We start from the raw sequence: 12,058 nt of genomic DNA, 5'->3' as shown, positions 1-12,058 counted from the left end.
ATATTCACATGTACATTTTAAACAAACAAAAGGCTTCTGTGTTTTTTTTACAGACGTTTTAACTTTACCATAGTGAGTGTTGGTTTAAAGCTCATGTTTGTCTTCCATGTGGCCACCAGAGGGTGTTATATCACTTTTAATTTGGGCAGGAGAGCCTAGACTAGCTGTAGACTTCTATGATTTTAGTGTGAGCTCTTGTGCTGAAGATGAAGAGCTCCCCTCCCAGATCAGTGTCAGCTGTAGCTTGGTGGAAATCAAAGTGATCCATGCTGGGAAGACTTCATGGCATTTGACGTAAGCTGTGAATGAAGGGGACCAACCGTTCCAACAGCTCCTTTGTATGATAAGATGTATAAATGCCACAGTGTTGCACGGAGCTGACGCAGCACAAAAGAGCTGGTTATTCTTGAAAACACGTTTTCCTGAAGTCGAGACGATCCAAAGAAGCTGCAACCAGAGAATGGTTGGAGCCTGAAATAAAATACTAAACAACGAAGAATCATTTAAATAGTTGCATGTTTTTAAATAATTGTAGAAGGAAAACATGCCACTGTTGAATACAAAATTTAAAAAACAATCAGTTTATGTGGTAATTAATATAGAATTGATAACTAATGTAGTAAAAAACGAAAGCAAATGGACTCTTAAGAGGATACAAAGTAATAAGACGCAGGTCAATTAGGAAACGTCCTTTTTAAATGATCAGTGTGTAGGATTTAGTGACATCTAACAGTGTAATTGCTGATTGCAACCCCTTCGCCTCACTGAAACCTGAAAGTCCCTATTGGGAGCCAGTGTTTAGTTTGTCCTTACTAGGCTACTGTAGAAACATGGAGATTCAACCTGGCAGAATCAGCAGAAGAGGACCCACGGTGTCGGAGTCAAGACCGAGGCCAGACAGTATATAGTCTACTAAGAAATCTCCTTGGGTGAGGCATGGTTACTACATTTAGTCAGCTGCCTCGCAGTATTTACAAACTGATGCGTGTTCTTTCAGACACGGTTTTGCAGATGAACTCTTTGTGGTTTAGGAAATTTTAATCCAGAAGATTTGGCTGACGTCTCCTCCCAGACAGTTAATAACAAATAAATCAGACAATGCACAAGCAATTAAGAGACATCCCCAAAGTTCTGGTCTTGACCAGTCTTGAACTTAAATCCAGAGTCCTCTTTGTCTGAGACCGATGCCTTTTAAAAAGTCGTATTATATTATGCCATATTCTGTATGTAAAGCAGCATAAATCTGACACACTGGGCTTTTAATGGATACTGAAGTTTTAAAATAAATATAAATTACCACCGAATTTAGTCGACTAATTGCTGCATTGCAATCTCCTTACCTTCCTAGTGTAATGGAGAAACAAATGCTTGAAGGTCTGTGTCTATAGTCACAGATTTAGTTTGTCTGTTCTGGGCTACTGTAGAAACACTGAGTTTCTGTTACAGGAATTTTTAAAGGAAAATCCTTGAATAAAGAAGACTGGATTCAAAGTATCAAAGTTTAAGTTGAATTTATTATTCTTGTACAAGAAGGAGCGTTTCACAGTGCAACACACAAAAGGGGTTACAGAGAAAAGGCTCCTTGAGGAGCTCTAACAGTTGGTTCTTACACATTTTTTTTTAAAATGGGCTCTCTCTGACACCGATAATTTCTCTTTTTGGCTCTCTGCTCAGCGAAATGACACTTCTCAGGCCTGTCTCTCACATCCTTGTCTCTCCTGTCCTTGAACTACTGATATCTCTCCCTGCCATCCTCTGCAAAACATAGTCGAAATAAGGGAAGTGCACGAGACATGCAAAAAAAAAAAACAGGAAACACACACATTATGAGTTAAGACATATGAACCCCAGTATAATCCAAATTTTTTAACATGGAAGGCCTCCATGAAATAGCATAACAAATATTTTGGCTGTATTATAGCATGCATTTGGCATTTTTGGCTTTCTTTTGGCATTAAGAAAGCCCTTTGGCTTAACTGTGGTATGATTAGGATTATCAATAATAGATAAGGAGGCGCCAGCAATATGTGGCTGAGTTAAGGCATGTTTATGGCATGCCAGAAGATTGAACAGCTGATTTGGGGCTCTTCTGGGACATTTCTGGCTATATTTTGGAAGTCCACAATTTGTTTTGGCTTTGGCTCCCTTTTGGTATGATTTTGGCTTTCGAGATGATTCAAAGAAGCTGCAACCAGAGAATGGTTGGAGCCTGAAATAAAATACTAAACGACGAAGAATCGTTTAAATAGTTGCATGTTTTTAAATAACTGTAGAAGGAAAACATGCCACTGTTGAATACAAAATTTAAAAAGTCAGTTTATGTGGTAATTAATATAGAATTGATAACTAATATAGTAAACAAACGAAAGCAAACAGATACAAAGTAATAAGACCTGCTGCAACGAGCCCATATGCATCTGGATGGTGGGGGAGGCACAGTGAGGATCACATTCTTTGATTTCTCCAGTGCTTTCAACACCATTCAGCCTCTGCTACTGGGTGAGAAGCTGTGGGTGATGGGTGTTGACGACGCAGTGATCTCCTGGATTACTGACTACTTGACAGGCCGGCCACAGTTTGTCCGTCTGGGCAGTGGGCTGTCTGATGTGGTGGTCAGTGATACAGGAGCTCCACAGGGGACTGTGCTTTCTCCCTTCCTCTTCACCTTATACACCACCGACTTTAAGTACAACTCTGAGTCATGTCACCTGCAGAAGTTCTCTGATGACTCAGCTGTTGTCGGGTGTATAGGTGTATATATTTTGCTTTATAGTATATTTTTATTCTTTGTTGTCACTTGTCACTTTGTGTAATGCTGCTGCTGCACTATAATTTCCCAGCTTGGGATAAATAAAGTATATCTGTCTGTCTGTCTGTCTGTCTGTCTGTCTGTCTGTCTGTCTGTCTGTCTGTCTGTCTGTCAGTCTGTCTATCTATCTATCTATCTATCTATCTATCAATCAATCAATCAATCAATCAATCAATGCACCTCGTTCTTTTAACCCCCATAAGTCAGCTCCCACCGCTTAGAGGTCTTTCATTTGTACACGACAGCTTACAGTACTTATATTTTCTTGTGTCTTCAGGCCTTTTTTCTTGCAATATTCTTTGAATTCGGTCCATTTTTATCTCATTAGTATAAAAAGATTTTTTTTCCCCACTGTAGATATAAAAGGAGCAAAATTAAAAAGGTTATTTTCGGGTGTCTTCCAACAAAACAGTATGTGACAATCCTATCAAGCCATAAATAATATATTATAAAAATGTTATAAAAGTTTTATGAAATCTGACTGCGGGCCGTGATTGGCCTAACTTTGGACATAGATTTAATTAATTAAGTGATTATATTATACAGTAGTAGTAATAGTGCGTTAAAAACCAAAAAAACAACAACACATTCCTCTTTAAAATAATAAAAAATAAAATATTATTTTCAGCTCTGCTCCAGCTTCACACCTGAGACAGAGGCTTAATTTAAAGTCCGCATTCACAGCTCGTACTGTCTTTTTAATTTATTTTTATTTTACTGTTTTTAAGAAACATTCCTGTGATTTGAGGTGAGGTTTTGTAGTAAAACTCGCACAAAAAACTGGAGTTTGACTCTGTGAATGGACTCATCTCTCACCTGTGGCACACATCAGCCTTTAAATGTGTGATTTAATCTGTTATTAACTAAACTAAAAACTAAAAAACACAAAAATAAATCAATTTAATACGCTTTGTAATGGACATTTTGTATTCAACAAATCATTTTCTAGTCACTTTGATTTGGAATGGCTCACCTCATCTCAGTACATTTGAATTAGTTTATTTGTTTCAAGTTTACCTTTATTTTACAAGACTCCAACAAACAAAACAAGAAGGAACGACATAAATATACAAAAGTAATAAATTGATGGGAGTCTTGTACAGAAGCTTCCTCTGCATGTAACTGGCATCACTTTTTCTAATTAACCTGTAATTAGAAATCACACCACAGCATCCTGTCATTGATATGCCTGTCTTACACACTGGAGATTTAATTAAATTAAGTGACTATATTACACAGTAGTAGTAATAGTGTGTTAAAAAACAAAATAAAACACATTCCTCTGTGTAATATATTGTAAAAATGTTATAAAAGTTTTATGAAATCTGACTGCGGGCCGTGATTGGCCTAACTTTGGACACAGATTTAATTAAATTAAGTGAATATATTATACAGTAGTAGTAATAGTGCGTAAAAAAACAAAAAACAAAACACATTCCTCTGTGTTAGAAAATTTAAAGGATCAGCATGTAGGATTTTGTGACATCTAACAGTGCAACATCTAATTGTGGAAGTCCACAATTTGTTTTGGCTTTGGCTCCTTTTTTGGTATGATTTTGGCTTTCCTTAATTTGGGCAATTTATGGCCCAGACATCCAGCCATAACCTTGCCAAAATGACAAGCCAGATTTTTTATTTCCCACTGTAGATATAAAAGGAGTATTTTTAAGTAGCAAAATTAAAAAGGTTGTTATTTTCAGGTGTCTTCCAGCGATACAGTATCTGACAATCCTAGAAAGCCATAAATAATATATTATAAAAATGTTATAAAAGTTTTATGAAATCTGACTGCGGGCCGTGATTGGCCTAACTTTGGACATAGATTTAATTAATTAAGTGAACAAAAGAGAAAGGGGACAGGGAGGGGTCGGCGTGGGAAAGTAAAAGGGGAAAAGAGTGTGGAAATGGAGAATTATAGGGGGTGGGGAGAGAAAAGTAAAATTAGGAAGGGAAAATTGTGTGTGAAAGAAAGCATAGAGATTAAACAGAGAAGATGAGGATTTCGATGCGAAGGAGAAGTGGCTATACAACTTGCCATGGATGTCCAGATCGTAACCAGCGATATTATCTATGGGTCACCCAAACAAGCTAAATACCGAGATGTAAATTGAAAACATCGCGAGTTCAACTTCCAACTCGAGTCCGGCCCGCTTTTCCCCACCTCTGCCACATATTAAATCGTAGGGCGGTGCCCACGATTAGTACGATTAGTTCATAGATTATGTCTCGCCGACCCAACAGCGTGTGTCACAAATCATTGTGTTTTGTTTTTGATCACACGTTGCTTTTGCGCTCGAACATGCGGCGCTTCCCCTGCCGCAGCTGCCGGTCGGCACACACACACATTCCACCCACTCACGCACACTCCCCTCCACAGTGTAGGCGGCGGAGCATCCGCTAGGCCTAACGGTAACAACATCCATACCAAAACACATGACCCCTTGCTCCCATACGTCACTCTTTTCCTGTCTCATCCATTCTCTCCTTACTCTTTCCTTTTGCCTTTTTTTCTATTTCTTCTTCTCCCCCAGGTTTTTTGGGATTCACCTTGGCCTTTCTTTCTTCGCGTTGTTGATATTCGGTTAATTGGGCTGTTTGCCAATCTGCCATACGCACATTGCACTACTGTTTGTTTGTCGGTGTCCCCGTCTGCCGCTCTGGTCCACATCTCTCCAGCGGCTCTGTTTGGGTCCCAATCCTGAGTGGGCCCGGCGCTGGGCCCGGGAATCCCCCCGCTAAGACTGCACCCGGTCCTAGACCTCCACCCCCCAGTCCCCCAACTGCACCTCCTGCTTGATTCTTGTTCGCCCTGATGCTGTCCCCATTTTACTAGCGCTCTGCTTCTTCTTCTTCGCCTGCCTGAGCCGGCCAAAGTGTAATATAAAACATGCGTACAACTTAATTAAGTATATCACTCTAACCAGATCAACTCCAGCAATTCTTTCAGCCGGTGGTTTTCTCACCAATGTAGCCGAGTACGGGAGGGCCCAAAATGGCAACCACTGTTGGTCCGGCAGCGCATCCGGTTACTCATCAGTTCACTGCATTTTGTTTCCGTCAGGTGGCGAGTCGGGAGCTCCACATCCCGTCGTCTAAGATTACATCACAGCGAAACCAGCCACCAGCACTGTCCCCAAACGGCTCTGCCCCTCTGCTGCCCCTTCGGGTACCGAGCCCAACGGCATGCGGGTCAAGGTCGAGTCCGCGTTGTGTTGCTGAAATATGAAGCGTTCAGTGACTTCAAGTGTAATAATAATGAATTTAGAAGTTTTTGTTTCTTTGATGTCAAATGCCTGTCAGACTCGTTACAAAAGACGGAGCCTGTAAGGCAAGGAACCGATATGTCTTGTTTTTTTTAACTCAAGTTGGTAGTTGCTAAAACGACTACAAAAAGGCGCACTGAAGGCAAGGGGACGAATAGCTGAATGGGAATAATTCTGGAAATTTTTAATCAACAGGATTTGCTGGTGGAGGTAGCAGTTGAACATTATGTAGCTCTGTCTGCAGGACGCACTGAACATGCGTTTTTTGACAAAATCAGTTTGTCAGCCACAGGCTACTACAGGTAGCAACAGAAAACAAGCCAGTTTTTATATTTATTTATTTATTTATTTTATTTATTTATTATTTATTTATTTATTTATTTATTTATTTTATTATTAATTAATCAGGTGACAGTAACAGCTTCCCGTTTGTGCCTCAGGGGTCCGGACCTTTACATGGAGCGGGGAAGAGGGAGGGGCAGCCTTTACGCTTACTTACGTACGGAGTGTGTTGCAGCGAGGTGGAGCTGGGACTGTCTCACGGGAGAGACTACAGGGTCAGAACTGAAACCATTTCATCGCTTCGACTCGTCAGACAAGCGCGTTTCAGGAGTTAAAAGAACTTTTTTTGTTTGCTTCTTGTAGACGGTGAGGACGGACATCATTCGACCTCGGTAGAAGTGTGAACCCCTCAGTCGACATCGGCCAGGTGAGATTTAAGTCCCTCTAAACATTTCTCGTTCTGTCCAACGCCTTACTTCAACCGTCCGTCTTTCCTTTCCCTCTCCTCTTCTCCTCCTCTCAGATCGAAGGAGCCTTCATGCAGGGTTTGGGTCTCCTACACTCTAGAGGAGTTGAAGTTTTCCCCTCTGGGCCCTGTACACTCGAGGTCCGTCTCAGTATAAAGTCCCCGCGGTGTGCGACGTGCCGCTTGCTTCAACGTTTACCTGCTGTCGGACTCCGACAACCCCCACGCCATCTACTCCTCCAAGGTGAGAGGTCGTGATGCACAGCTGAATGTCTTGTCCATCAATCTGACGCGACGGTCCTGATGCTTCTCTGGATCTGCAGGGTACGGAGAACCCATCCCTCTTCCTGGGCATTCGGTGTTCTTCGCCATTAAAGACGCTGTGGCTGCAGCCCGAGCCGAGTCCGGGGTTTAGTCGGCCCGTTCTCCCTGCACACCCAGCGACACCGGAGAGGACATGTCTGGCTTGTGCCACCCCGTTCACTCAGAAGGTAACGATGCTGAATTATTGATGTTTCTTAGACAACACTCTGGTGGCATGAAGCTGCTTTAAGGTAGGTGGTAGGCTGAGGGTCTGTAGACGGGCAGGTGAATCATCTTCTGCCCCCTCGTTCCTTGTTTTGTGTTGGAGTCTTGTAAAATAAGGTTAAACTTGAAACACAATAAACTAATTAAAATGTAGAGAGGAGGTAAACCATCCCCAAATCAAAAGTGACTTAGAAAATGATTGTTGAATACAAAATGTCCATTACAAAGCGTATTAAATTGATGATTTATTTTCATGTTTTTGTTTTTGTTTCCAGATTCCAGCCATCAAACCGGGATCTTTCAAACCATGGGCCTTAAACATCTAAAATCTGATCGAGGGGTGCTCAGCAACCACCCATGTACGAAGGCTCAGTCCTCACCGCGGCGGCCCAGGGTCGAATCCGACCTCTGGCTCTTCCGGGATGTCATTCCCTGTCACTCTGTATCGAAAAACCTAAAAAATATATCTTAAAAAAAAAAAAATCTGATCAAACTGAAGCTAAACCAACTGTGAACTAAATGAAACTAACAAAACATGAAGTGAACCACTTTACTAACACTCTAATGTAACTGTTATTCACATGTACATTTTAAACAAACAAAAGGCTTCTGTGTTTTTTTTTTTTATTTTGACCTAACAGACTTTAACTTTACCACAGAGGAGTGTTGGTTTAAAGCCCATGTTGTCTTCCATGTGGCCACCAGAGGGTGTTATATCACTTTTAATTGGGCAGGAGAGCCTCGGCTGGCTGTAGAGCTTCTATGATTGTGTGTGAGCTCTTGGCTGAAGATGAAGAGCACCCCCCCCATCTATTAATATAAGAATGATAACTAATGTAGTAAAAAACAAAAGCAACGGACTCTAGAAGATAACAAAGTAATGAAGACCAGTCAATTAGGAAACGTCTTTTAAAGGATCAGCGTGTAGGATTAGTGACATCAACAGGTGTAATTGCTGATTGCAACCCCTTCGCCTCACTGAACGGAAAACCTGAAAGTCTCTATTGAGAGCCAGTTGTTTAGTTTGTCCTTACTAGAGCTACTGTAGAAACATGGAGATTCAACCTGGCAGCTCAGCAGAAGAGGACCACGGTGTCGGAGTCAAGACCGAGGCCAGACAGTTATAGTCTACTAAGAAATCTCCTTGGGTGAAGCGTGTTGCTACGTTAGTCAGCCGCCCGCAGTATTTACAAACTGATGTGTGTTTTTCAGCACGGTGTTGCACAGTAACTCTTTGTGGTTAGGAAATTTTAATCCAGAAGATTTGGCTGATCTCCTCCCGACAGTTAATAACATAAAATCAGACAATGCACAAGCAATTAAGAGACATCCCAAAGTTCTGGTCTTGACCAGTCTTGAATTTAAATCCAGAGTCCTCTTTGTCTGAGACCGAGCCTTTTAAAAAGTCAATTATATTATGCCATATTCTGTATTGTAGAGCAGCATAAATCTGACACACTGGGCTTTTAAGGATGCTGAAGATTTAAATGAATAAAATTACCACGAATTTAGCGACTAATCGTTGCATGTGCAATCTCTCACCTTCCTAGTGTAATGGAAAGTCAGTCCATAGTCACAGATTGAGTTTGTCTGTTCTGGGCTACTGTAGAAACATGGGGGTTTCTGTTACAGGATTTTTAAAGAAAATTGAATGATGGAAACTTGCAAAGTTTAAGTTTAAGTTGAATTTATTATTCTTGTACAAGAAGGAGCGTTTCACAGTGCAACACACAAAAGGGGTTACAGAGAAAAGGCTCCTGAGGAGCTCTAACAGTTGGTTCTTACACATTTTTTAAAAAATGGGCTCTCTCTGACACCGATAATTTCTCCTTTTTGGCTCTCTGCCAGCGAAATGACACTTCTCAGGCCTGTCCTCACATCCTTGTCTTCCTGTCCTTGAACACTGAACATCTCTCCCTGCCACCTCTGCAAACACAGTCCAAATAAGGGAAGTGCACAAGACAGGCAAAAAAAAAAACAGGAAACACCACATTGTATGAGTTTAAACATATGAACCCCAGTATAATCCTATTTTTTTAACATGGAGGGCCTCCTGAAATAGCATAACAATATTTTGGCTGTATTATGGCATCATTTGGCATTTTTGGCTTTTTTTGGCATTAGAAAGCCCTTTGGCTTAACGGTGGTATGATTAGGGTTATCCATAATAGATAAGGAGGCGCCAGCAATATGTGGCTGAGTTAAGGCATGTTTATGGCATGCCAGAAGATTGAACAGCTGATTTGGGGCTCTTCTGGACATTTTGGCTATATTTTGGAAGTCCACAATTTGTTTTGGCTTTGGCTCCCTTTTGGTATGATTTTGGCTTTCGAGATGATTACAAGAGCTGCAACCAGAGAATGTTTGGAGCCTGAAATAAATACTAAACGACGAAGAATCATTTAATGTTGGCATGTTTTTAAATAATGTAGAAGGAAAACATGCCACGTTGAATACAAATTAAAAAACAGTTTATGTGGTATTCATATAGAGTTGATAACTAAATAAGTAAAAAACGAAAGCAAACAGATACAAAGTAATAAGACCTGCTGCAACTAGCCCATATGCATCTGGATGGTGGGGGAGGCACAGTGAGGATCACATTCTTGATTTCTCCAGTGCTTTCAACACCATCAGCCTCTGCTACTGGGTGAGAAGCTGTGGGGGATGGGTTGACGACGCAGTGACTCCTGGATTACTGACTACTTGACAGGCCGTCCACAGTTTGTCCGTCTGGGCAGTGGGCTGTCTGATGTGGTGGTCAGTGATACAGGGAGCTCCACAGGGGACTGTGCTTTCTCCCTCCTCTTCACCTTATACACCACCGACTTTAAGTCAACTCTGAGTCAGTCACCTGCAGAAGTTCTCTGATGACTCAGCTGTTGTCGGGTGTATAGGAGATGGAGAGGAGGGGGAGTACAGGACACTGATAGACAGCTTTGTATCTAAGACGCAGGTCAATTAGAAAACGTCCTTTTAAAGGACAGCATGTAGGATTTGTGACATCAACAGTGCAACATCTAATTGTGGAAGTCCAAAATTTGTTTTGGCTTTGGCTCCTTTTGGTATGATTTTGCTTTCCTTAATTTGGGCAATTTATGGCCCAGACATCCACTAAAATGACAAGCCAGATTTGGCCAAAGCGAAGCCAAAGATTTTTTTTTCCCACTGTAGATATAAAGGAGCAAAATTAAAAAGGTTGTTTTTTCAGTCTTTCCACGATACAGTATCTGACAATCCTAGCAAGCCAAAATAATATATTAAAAAATGTTATAAAAGTTTTATGAAATCTGACTGCGGGCCGTGATTGGCCTAACTTTGGACATAGATTTATTAATAAGTGAATTATTATACAGTAGTATAATAGTGCGTTAAAAACCAAAAAAAAAAAACACATTCCTCTTTAAAATAATAAAAAATAAAATATTTATTTCAGCTCTGCTCCAGCTTCACACCTGAGACAGAGGCTTAATTTAAAGTCGCATCACAGCTCGTACTGTCTTTTTTATTTATTTTTATTTTACTGTTTTAAGAAACATTCCTGTGATTTGAGGTGAGGTTTGTAGTAAAACTCGCACAAAAACTGAGTTTGACTCTGTGAATGGACTCATCTCTCACCTGTGGCCACACAGCCTTTAAATGTGTGTTTTAATCTGTTATTAACTAAACTAAAAACTAAAAAACACAAAAATAAATCAATTTATATGCTTGTAATGGACATTTTGTATTCAACAAATCATTTTCTAGTCACTTGATTTGGGATGGCTCACCTCATCTCAGTACATTTGAATTAGTTTATTTGTTTCAAGTTTACCTTTATTTTACAAGACCCAACAAACAAAACAAGAAGGAACACATAAATATACAAAAGTAATAAATTGATGGAGTCTGTACAAAGCTTCCTCTGTATGTAACTGGCATCACTTTTTTAATTAACCTGTAATTAGAAATCACACAGCATCCTGTCATTGATATGCCTGTCTTAACACACGGGATTAAATTAAATTAAGTGAATATTATACAGTAGTAGTAATAGTGTGTTAAAAAAAAAAAAAAAAACACATTCCTCTGTGTAATATATTGTAAAATGGTTAAAAAGTTTTATGAAACTGACTGCGGGCCGTGATTGGCCAACTTGGACATAGATTTAAATTAATTAAGTGAATATATTATACAGAGTAGTAATAGTGCGTTAAAAAAAAAAAAAAACACATTCCTCGGTGTAATATATTAAAAATGTTATAAAATGTTTATGAAATCTGACTGCGGGCTGTGATTGGCCAACTTTGGACACAGATTAATTAATTAGGGAATTATTTACAGTCGTAGTAAAGCGTGCGTAATACAACAAAAACACATTCCTCTGTGTAATATATTGTAAAACTGTTATAAAGTTTTTGAAATCGCTGCGGCCGTGTTGGACCTCTTGGACTGCACACTGGATTTAATTAATAGTGTATTATACCGTAGTGTATGTGCGTTAAAAACACCAAAACCACATTCTCTGTGTAATCTATTGTAAAAATGTTACTACGTTTTATGAATCTGCTGCGGGCTTTACTTTGGACATGCCTTACACCCGGATTTAATTACATTAGTGAATATACTTATACGTAGTCTAGTAATGTGCGTTAAAAACAAAAAACAACCATTCCTCTTTTAAAAAATAAAAAATCTATTCCCTCCGTGCCGGAAACCCCCCTTCACGCG

This window comes from Larimichthys crocea, chromosome XIX, assembly GCF_000972845.2.
Source record: "Larimichthys crocea isolate SSNF chromosome XIX, L_crocea_2.0, whole genome shotgun sequence".
Taxonomy (NCBI): Eukaryota; Metazoa; Chordata; class Actinopteri; family Sciaenidae; genus Larimichthys; species Larimichthys crocea.
The sequence above is the reverse complement of the archived record's forward strand: the minus strand, read 5'-3'. Positions refer to the sequence as shown.